The sequence below is a fragment of the Canis lupus genome, chromosome 28, assembly GCF_003254725.2.
Source record: "Canis lupus dingo isolate Sandy chromosome 28, ASM325472v2, whole genome shotgun sequence".
NCBI lineage: Eukaryota > Metazoa > Chordata > Mammalia > Carnivora > Canidae > Canis > Canis lupus.
In genome coordinates, this window is record NC_064270.1 from 2,396,483 (window position 1) to 2,406,447 (window position 9,965).

A 9,965-nucleotide genomic window follows, 5' to 3' on the forward strand; every position below is an offset into this window, starting at 1 on the left:
TGTATTGGGAAAAGGAGAAAAAGAGAGGAGAGAAAGAAGGAAAGAAAAGAGAAAAAGAAAAAAGGAAGGAAAAAAGAAAAAAGAGAAGAAAAAGAGAAAAAAAAAGGGTGAGGGAAGCAAACAAATCAAAAAGAAAAAAAACTCAGGGGAGTATCTTCTGATTCTGTACACTTTAAGTCCCTTGACTTCCCCTGGAACTTGTCCGTCTAGCTGGTCTTCTGGGGGAGGGGCTTGTTGTGCTGATTTTCAGGTGTTAGCACTTGGGGGAGCTGCTCTGCCCCCTGCCTGGTGCAGGGCTCAGTGGGGGTTGTTTACCCCGTGAGGCCCCAGGAGGAACAACTGCAGTGGCGGGGCCAGCTCTGGAGCCGTGGAGTCAGCCCCCCCGGAGTCAGCACTCCGGAGCTCTCGGTCTGCAGGGCCTGGAGGCCCCGGGGCGGGGCCGCTGATCTGCTCAGCTCGGGGCAGCAGCGTCCTCGCTGTCTTGGGCCCTCGTGGCCTCTGCCTGTCCCGGGGAAGGCCGGATCCTGGGCTGTGTCCTGGCGCCCTGTGCTCCGGGGCCTGCGCTGTTGGATTCGCGCTCCCGCCCCGCAGCCCCCTCCGCGGAGCCGCCGCCGAGCCCCCACGAGCTGCTCCGGGTCCCGCCGTGCGCGCTGCAGCCCTTAGGGACCTCGGCGCACTCTCCCGGGCGCAGGTGTCTGTTAGTGTCCCAGGGAGCCCGAGGGCATCCCCGCCCTCCTGGGGTCCTGTTCCAATTCCCTGCAGGCGCCTTTCTGCCCGGGAAGGTCGGTGCAGCTCCTGCTTCTCCGGGACGGGGCTCTCCTGTCCTGGGGACACTCGCCCCGGCCTCAGCCCGGCTCCTCGCGGGGCCCCTCCCCCTTGGATGCATTTTGTTTCTTTATTTCGTTTTTCCCGATCTTCCTACCTTGATAGAAGCTGAACTCTTCTCAGTGTAGCATTCCAGGTGTTCTCTCTTTAAATCTCAGGGCGAATTCGTAGATTTTCAGGGTGGTTTGAAGGTTTTCTAGGTAATTTGGTGGGGACAGGTGACTTGGGGACCCTACTCCTCCGCCATCTTGCCCCTCCCTCCGCTATTATACTTCCATCCAAAGTTTGCTGGAGGTTCTAGTCACAGCAATATGTTAGGAAAAGCAAAAGATATAAAATGGAAATAAATAAATAAAATTCCCAACATCATAAATGATATATATGATTGTTATAAATAAAATCCAAGGGTGATTTTACCAAAGTTGCCAGATATTGAACTTACCAAAAGTTGATTGTATTTCTGTATGCTAGCTAAATAAATAAATAAATAAAATAGAAGAAGTAAAAAAAAATCTTAATGGTACTATTTACTTAGAATCCCATCAAAATGTATCAAATACACAGATAAATCTGATAAGGCAATGGGACCTCTATATAGAAAACTACAAAACATCACTAAAATGAAACCATATAAAGAGGAGCAGAGGCTGACCAACTATAATCATTAAATGTTTTGTGGGGCAATGCTTTGAGACTATGTACAAACCTATCTCCTCAAAGATTTCTCCACTAATTTTAGGATACCCTGATGATCATGCCTGAATCAATTACTTCAAATAGTGACTTTCTAATTCATCATAGAAAATATCAGCTAAGAAATGGAAGATATAAAAAAATCAAATGGATACTATAGAACTGAAAAATAAAATGACCGATATAATAAAACCTCATTAGAGAGGGGAAAGAGTAGAATTAATATCACACATGAAAGATAGTACAATAGGAATAACCCAGTAGGAACAATAGAGAGAAAATATGTTGCAGAGAAATGAACATTATCTCAGGAATATATAGGGAAATAACAAAACATCTAAAATTTGTATCAGCAGAGTCCCAAAAGTAGAAGAGAAGGAAATGGAGCTGAAACCGTTTTCAAAGAAATGATGGCTTAAAAAATCCCCAATTGGCAAAACATACATTTACAGATTCAAGAAGCTGAGTGAGCCTCCCAAAAAGTCCACATCAAGACACATGAGAAATAAACTTCAAAAAACTGAAGACAAAGGAATATTATTGGAAACAGTCAGAGAGTGTGATGCATTATGTGCAAGGAAGAACAGTAGATCTCTCAACTGAAGCAGTGGAACCCAGAAAGAAGTGGCACAATATTTTAAAAGTGTTGAAAACAAGAACAAATTTTCTAGTATTCTATGCCCAGCAAAAATATCCTTCGAGAATAAAGGTAAAGTCAAGACACTCTCCAGTGAAGGAAAATGAAAACATCTTGTTGCCAGTAAATATGCTCTCAAATATATATGTGTGTTGAAAAATAAGTTCATCAGACCAAAGGGAAACTATACCAAAGAAAACTTGGAATATCAGGAATAAAGAAGGAAAAAAAGAGTAAAAATATGAAATGCGGCAAAAATGATGTTACAATTTTTCTGATATTAGGAACTGAAGAGGCATCACAGCCCCTGCTTTTACTCTCTTAGGATCTTGAGACCTCCATGCTGTGTTGAAGTCCAGTCTAGCTGACCAGAAGATGAGAGAAGCTTCCTCAAGGAAGAGGCATATGCAGCAATAGCCATTACCAGCTTCCAGTCATGTAAGGTCATTTTGGGCTTTCCATTTATAGGTAAGCTATAAGATATCTGTAGCTCTCTGAATGATCCTAGGCAAGATCAGCAGGAAAACCAGCAAGACTGCCAAGCCAAAGAACCAAAAAATAATAAATCTTTGTTGTTGTAAGCCTGTTTTAAAAAGTGCTTAAGAAAATAAGCATGAGCTACAGACTTTGAGAAAACCTGTCTCAAAACACATATCTGATAGAGGACTTGTACCCAAAATATATAAAGAGCACAGTTCAATAATAATAAGGCACTCAGTTCAGTAGAGAAATGGGAAATGTATTTAACCGATATTTCATCAGAGCATATACATGGAAGCCAGTAAGTATACAGAAAGGTGTTCAAAATCATTAGTCATCATGGAATTGGATTACTACTTAGCAATAAAATGAACCTAATACTGATGTGTGCAACAATATGGAGGAATCTCAAAAATATGCAGAATGAAAGAAGCTAGACAAAAGTGCATATGCTATGATTCCATTTATATGAAGTTCAAAATCAGGTAAAATTATTTTTTGATAATGAAAATCAGTACGCTGATTTTCACTCAGGGTGGAAGGTAGTAACTGGGAAAAGAGAAGGGAACTGTTGGGGTCATAGAAATGCTGTATATTTTAAGTAAGATGGAGAGTACACAGATGTATACATTTGTCAAACTAATCAGCTTTAACTTGTGAACTGTGCTTTTAATTTTTAAAAAAATATTTTATTTATTTACTCATGAGAAACACACAGAAAGAGGCAGATACAGAGGAAGAGGGAGGAGAAGCAGGCTCCATGCAGGGAGCCCAATACAGGACTCAATCCCAGGACTCCAGGATCATGCCCCGAGCCAAAGGCAGATGCTCAGCCACTGAGCCACCCAGGCATCCCTGTACTTTTAATTTAAATGTAAATCACACCCTCATAAATGAGTAATAAAAAAAATAAATTCTACATATAAGCTGATATTCTAACAAATTATAGATAAACATTTTTCTCAGAATATGTTACTTTCAAGAAATTGAGATAAAAATGTTTTTTCTTTAGAAATAGAATCTTATGAAACAAAACATTATAATCATCTTTGAGTAATTGCAATAGTTCCAAAACTTTGGCCTGCATCAGTGTTATCTGGAGAGTTTATTTGAATATGGATTCCTGGGCCTCTCCCAAGAGTATCTGATGTTGTAAGTTATGCCTACAAATTTGCAATTATAACAAGTTACTAGGTGATATATTGCTATGCTGTAGGGACCACACTTCCATTTCTCTTCATTAAGTTTGATTTCTTCTTTCAAGAAGATTTTCATTGAGGAAAATGAAAGTGAGGAAATAATAAGCTATTTTACATCCAGAAACAAAGTGAAGTATAAGCAAATCAATGCAGTGGGGGAATAGCAGGCTCAAGTCAGTGGCTTATTAGAATTGAACTATTTGTAGGAAGTAGGGGTAGTAAAGAGGCAGGTGTGACTGGCAAGAGGAAATTCATTTTTTTTCTTTCTTTGTGTGTCAACTGGCTCTGAGAACCATGAACATAAGTGGCTTCAGAATTAATTAGTGGTAATTGTGATAGAGCATTATGAGGGAATTCTTCAGGGCTTTATAGAACCCTTGCCATCCCTGAACAGCATGAGTAAGGAGCTACCATACAGAAATTCTTAGTCCACTTGGCCTTATAATAAAAAGTAACCAATTCATTTCCTAGCCTACAAGTGACTCCAGTGGGTATAAACCAGCAGATAATTACTTCTTCAGGGAATACTTTTTTCCTTGTTTAGTTCAACTTGAAATTATTTTTCTGTGAAACCTACATGCCTGTGGGAAATCATAAAATTTTGCTTTCATTGTCTTGCTAAGTAATTAATGCAGGCTAGTAGTTATCAGGCATCTCCCTCCCCCCACCGACTACCTTTGAATTCAGAATGGGACTAGGCATGACAGTTACAACACAAAAAGTATGCAAGTAATTTAATAATACAGTGACTGAGTATTGGGCTTTGCTTGGGAAGAAGAAAATGAGATAAGACCAGAAGGTGTTTAAAAATTAAAGGTCCAAGATTGGATGTAGGTGATATGCAGAAATAAAGAAGCATATAAATAACTGTAGGAAATGGTTCCAGGTAAGGTGGGGAAATATGTTCTACCTTATATCCCTCTTAAAAATAGCCATAAAATAGAATGGATGGGGCAGCCATTAGAGGATTTTGCACTATGGATCCCAGCAGGACAATTGGAAAAGAGACCAGAATTTGAAGTACTAACAAATCAGTGGTGAGTTTACCATATTTTTCATTCTCTGGTTCTCTTGCTTCTTGGTCCAGTCACAAAAGTTAGGAGCAGAGAAGAGTAACTAAGTCCCCATACTTCTGGCCACAGAACCTCAAAGAGGCATTTCAGGGTATATGTGTGTACTGGGGAGATGATGATGAGGGGGAACCAGAGGAAGGAGATCCCATTAAGTTGTTAAATAACTCAAAGATGTATTCCCAAACTGTGCATGACTGGATCTGATCTTCATCAGCATATTCAAGACTTTGAAAACTGAATTACCAGAAAAATTTCTGGCGAACCCAGACTGGCAGTGAGAGGTGCACACGTGGGAAAGAACTGAATAGGTTTGCAACGGTTTTGAAAATTGTGCTGACAGGGATCCCTGGGTGGCGCAGCGGTTTAGCGCCTGGCTTTGGCCCAGGGCGCGATCCTGGAGACCCGGGATCGAATCCCACGTCAGGCTCCCGGTGCATGGAGCCTGCTTCTCCCTCTGCCTGTGTCTCTGCCTCTCTCTCTCTCTCTGTGACTATCATAAATAAATAAAAAATTAAAAAAAAAACACAGATCTTTAAAAAAAAAAAAAAGAAAAGAAAATTGTGCTGACAATGATGAGGATTATTGAAGGGGAGGTGAGTAAGGAGATGGGATAAATGGGTGAGGGGCATTAAGAAAGGCATGTGATATGGTGAGCACTGGGTATTATATGCAACTGATGAAATATTGAAAACTACATCTGAAACTAACGATATACTACATATTTGCAATTTGAATTTAAATTTAAATTTAAAAACCCCAAACTGCAGCCTATAGACAATGGAATGATGGCCTAAATCACATCAGGTCCATTTCTTGCCAAAATAAATCAGCATTTTTGAAAAGATTTTTTAAAAAAACTCTGTGAGTCTGAAAACATGTTATCCCAGTTCAAAATTACTCAGCAAATGAATAAGCAGGAAAATCTCAAGCCTCAGGGGAAAAGATAATCAATAGACATCATCTCTCACATAACACAGATGTTGGAATTATTTGACAAAGATTTTAAATCAATTATTTACAATTATCCTAACAAGCAATTACAAGCACTTATAAAATGAATAGAAAATAGGACTCTGCAATGATGTTTAAAGAAGCCAGGAATTATTAGTACTAAAGAATAAGTGACTAAAATATAACATTCACTGACTGAGCTCAAAAGCATAAGTGGAGATGACATAAAATTGTCCATGAAATTGAAAATAGATCAGTAAAAATGACCCCACTTGGAAAGGGAAGAGAAAAAAAGACTTAAAACAAATGAACAGAGCTTCTGGGATTTGTGAAAGAATAAAATGCAAAACCATACCTATTCTACTAAAGCTGTTCAGAAAGATAGAAAGAGATGGAATACTTCCAAACTCGTTCTATGAGGCCAGCATCACCTTGATTCCAAAACCAGACAAAGACCCCACCAAAAAGGAGAATTATAGACAAATATCCCTGATGAACATGGATGCAAAAATTTTCAACAAGATACTAGCCAATTGGATCCAACAGTACATTAAAAAGATTATTCACCATGACCAAGTGGGATTTACCCCCAGGATGCAAGGCTGGTTCAACACTTGTAAGGCAATTAGTGTGATAGATCATATCAACAAGCAAAAAAAGAACCATAGGATCCTTTCAATAGATGCAGAGAAAGCATTTGACAAAATACAGCATCCATTCCTGATCACAACTCTTCAGAGTGTAAGGATAGAGGGAACACTTCTCAACATCTTAAAAACCATCTACAAAAAGCCCACAGCAAATATGATTCTCAATAGGGGAAACACTGGGAGCCTTTCCCCTAAGATCAGGAACAAGACAGGGATGTCCACTCTCACCACTGCTATTCAACATAATACTAGAAGTCCTAGCCTCAGCAATCAGGCAACAAAAAGAAATAAAAGGTGTTCAAATTGGCAAAGAAGAAGTCAAACTCTCCCTCTTTACAGATGACATGATACTCTACATAGAAAACCCAAAAGACTCCACCCCAATATTTCTAGAACTCATACAACAATTCGGCAGTGTGGCAGGATACAAAATCAATGCCCAGAAATCAATGGCATTTCTATACACTAACAATGAGACTGAAGAAAGAGAAATTAAGGAGTCAATCCCATTTACAATTGCCCCCAGAAGCATAAGATACCTAGGAATAAAGCTAACCAAAGAGGTAAAAGATCTATACCCTAAAAACTACAGAACACTTCTGAAAGAAATTGAGGAAGACACAAAGAGATAGAAAAATATTCCATGCTCATGGATTGGAAGAATTAATATTGTGAAAATGTCAATGTTACCCAGGGCAATTAACACATTTAATGCAATCCCTATCAAAATACCATGGACTTTCTTCAGAAAGTTGGAACAAATCATCTTAAGACTTGTGTGGAATCAGAAAAGACTCTGAATAGCCAGAGGGATATTAAAAAAGAAAACCTTATCTGGGGGCATCACAATGCCAGATTTCAGGTTGTATTACAAAGCTGTCGTCATCAAGACAGTGTGGTACTGGCACAAAAACAGACACATAGATCAATGGAACAAAATAGAGAATCCAGAAGTGGACCCTCAACTTTATGGTCAACTAATATTCAACAAAGCAGGAAAGACTATCCACTGGAAAAAAGACAGTCTCTTCAATAAATGGTGCTGGGAAAATTGGACATCTACGTGCAGAAGAATGTTCCAGTTTCTGGACCATTCTCTTAGACTATACACAAAGATAAAATCAAAATGTATGAAAGATCTAAATGTGAGACAAGATTCCATCAAAATCCTAGAGGAGAACACAGGCAACACCCTTGTTGAACTTGGCCACAGTAACTTCTTGCAAGATACATCCATAAAGGCAAGAGAAATAAAAGCAAAAATGAATTATTGGGACTTCATCAAGATAAGAATCTTTTGCACAGCAAAAGATACCGTCAACAAAACTAAAAGACAACCTACAGAATGGGAGAAGATATTTGCAAATGACATATCAGATAAAGGGCTAGTTTCCAAGATCTATAAAGAACTTATTAAACTCAACACCAAAGAAACAAACAATCCAATCATGAAATGGGCAAAAGACATGAACAGAAATTTCACAGAGGAGAACATTGACCCGGCCAACATGCACATGAGAAAATGCTCTGCATCACTTGCCATCAGGGAAATACAAATTAAAACCACAATAAGATACCACCTCACACCAGTGAGAATGGGGAAAATTAACAAGACAGGAAACCACAAATGTTGGAGAGGATTGGAGAAAGGGGAACCCTCCTTCACTGTTGGGAATGTGAACTGGTGCAGCCACTCTGGAAAACTGTGTGGAGGTTCCTCAAAGAGTTAAAAATAGACCTGCCCTATGACCCAGCAATTGCACTGCTGGGGATTTACCCCAAAGATACAGATGTAGTGAAAGGCAGGAACACCTGCATGCCGATGTTTATACCAGCAATGTCCACAATAGCCAAACTGTGGAAGGAGCCTCGGTGTCCATCAAAAGATGAATGGATAAAGAAGATGTGGTTTATGTATACAATGGAATATTACTCAGCCTTTAGAAATTACAAATACCCACCATTTGCTTCGACGTGGATGGAACTGGAGGGTATTATGCTGAGTGAAATAAGTCAGTCGAAGAAGGACAAACATTATATGTTCTCATTTATTTGGAGAATATAAATAATAGTGAAATAGAATAGAAGGGAAGGGAGAAGAAATGGGTAGGAAATATCAGAAAGGGTGACAGAACATAAAGACTCCTAACTCTGGGAAGCAAACTAGGGGGGGTGGAAGGGGAGGAGGGCGGGGGTTGGGGTTGAATGGGTGACTTGCACTGAGGGGGGCATTTGACGGGATGAGCACTGGGTGTTATTCTGTATGTTGGGAAATTGAAAACCGATAAAAAAGAAGTTTATTATAAAAAAAAGACACAGCTTCCATACATCAGAGAGAGGACTATGAGGTGAGAGGAGCCGGTGGAGAAAGCTTTCTTTTTCTCCTTGGCTGATGGGAGTTTCAGGATTGTGACTACTATGTTGCTATAGTCAATGATGGTTATGATAAGGGATGTCAAAAGGATTAACAAAGCAAGGACAGAGATCAACATTTCAACAGACTTGGTGTCAGAACAGAAGAGATGAATCAGGGGGCCAAGGTCACAAAAAAAGTGGGGGATGACATGGGGACCACAGAAGGATAACTGGGAAACCTTTACTACCAGACCAGTGATTAGAGAGAACCCCAAAGCACAGCAGGCAGTGACCAGGAGGGAACTAGTCTTCAGGTTCATGATGGTCGGGTAATGCAGGGGCTTGCAAATGGCCACATACCAATCCAGAGACATCACTGCTATGAGGAAGAAACCTGCTGCTTCCAGAAATACAAAGACAAAGGCTTGTATGAAACAGGCAGGAAAAGAAATGGTTTGCTTACCTGAAAGAAAGATGACCAATAACTTAGGAATAACAGTATTTATGAAGTAACACTCCAAGAAGGAGAAAATGCTGAGGAAAAAGTACATCGGTGTCTGGAGCCGGGAATTAGCACAGATGATGGTGACTATGACAGCATTGCCTGCAATGGATGCCAGGTATGTCAGCAGGTGCACCAGGAAGAGAAACTTTCCCAGGTGCTGGATGTGAGGAAACCAAGGTGAATTCCTGGACAGTTGTTCCATTCCCCATTTCCATGGGCATCTCTTTCCACATCATCACTGCTGGTCTAACCTACAACAATGACATCAGCAAGGACAAAGGTTTTAGAGGAGTATATGATTAAGTTATTTGCCTATCCAAGAAGGTTGCAATAGGAAAGTGGTTTAGTGAGTTGATTCTTGAATCAGAGAACCTAATTTCAATACTAGCTCAATACTGAGTTCTAACCCCTGAGAGACTGATCATACTTGGAAAGATAGTTTACCTTTATGAACTTCTCTTTCAACCTCTGTAGGATGAAGATGATAGGATATACCTGTTCATGTTATTGTAAACATTAGGTAAGATAAAACATGTAACTCACTTGACACATGATGCCAAAGTTTCCTAAGTGTTCCTCAAGGTCTAATTGTAATGA

The 9,965-nt window shown here is 39.9% G+C and overlaps 1 pseudogene; it reads right to left on the bottom strand.

Annotated features, from left to right (window-relative positions):
* Positions 1 to 8,808: 8,808 nt before the first annotated feature.
* LOC125753954 (olfactory receptor 6C74-like) lies at positions 8,809 to 9,583 on the bottom strand (annotated as a pseudogene).
* Between the last annotated feature and the right edge of the window lie 382 nt (positions 9,584 to 9,965).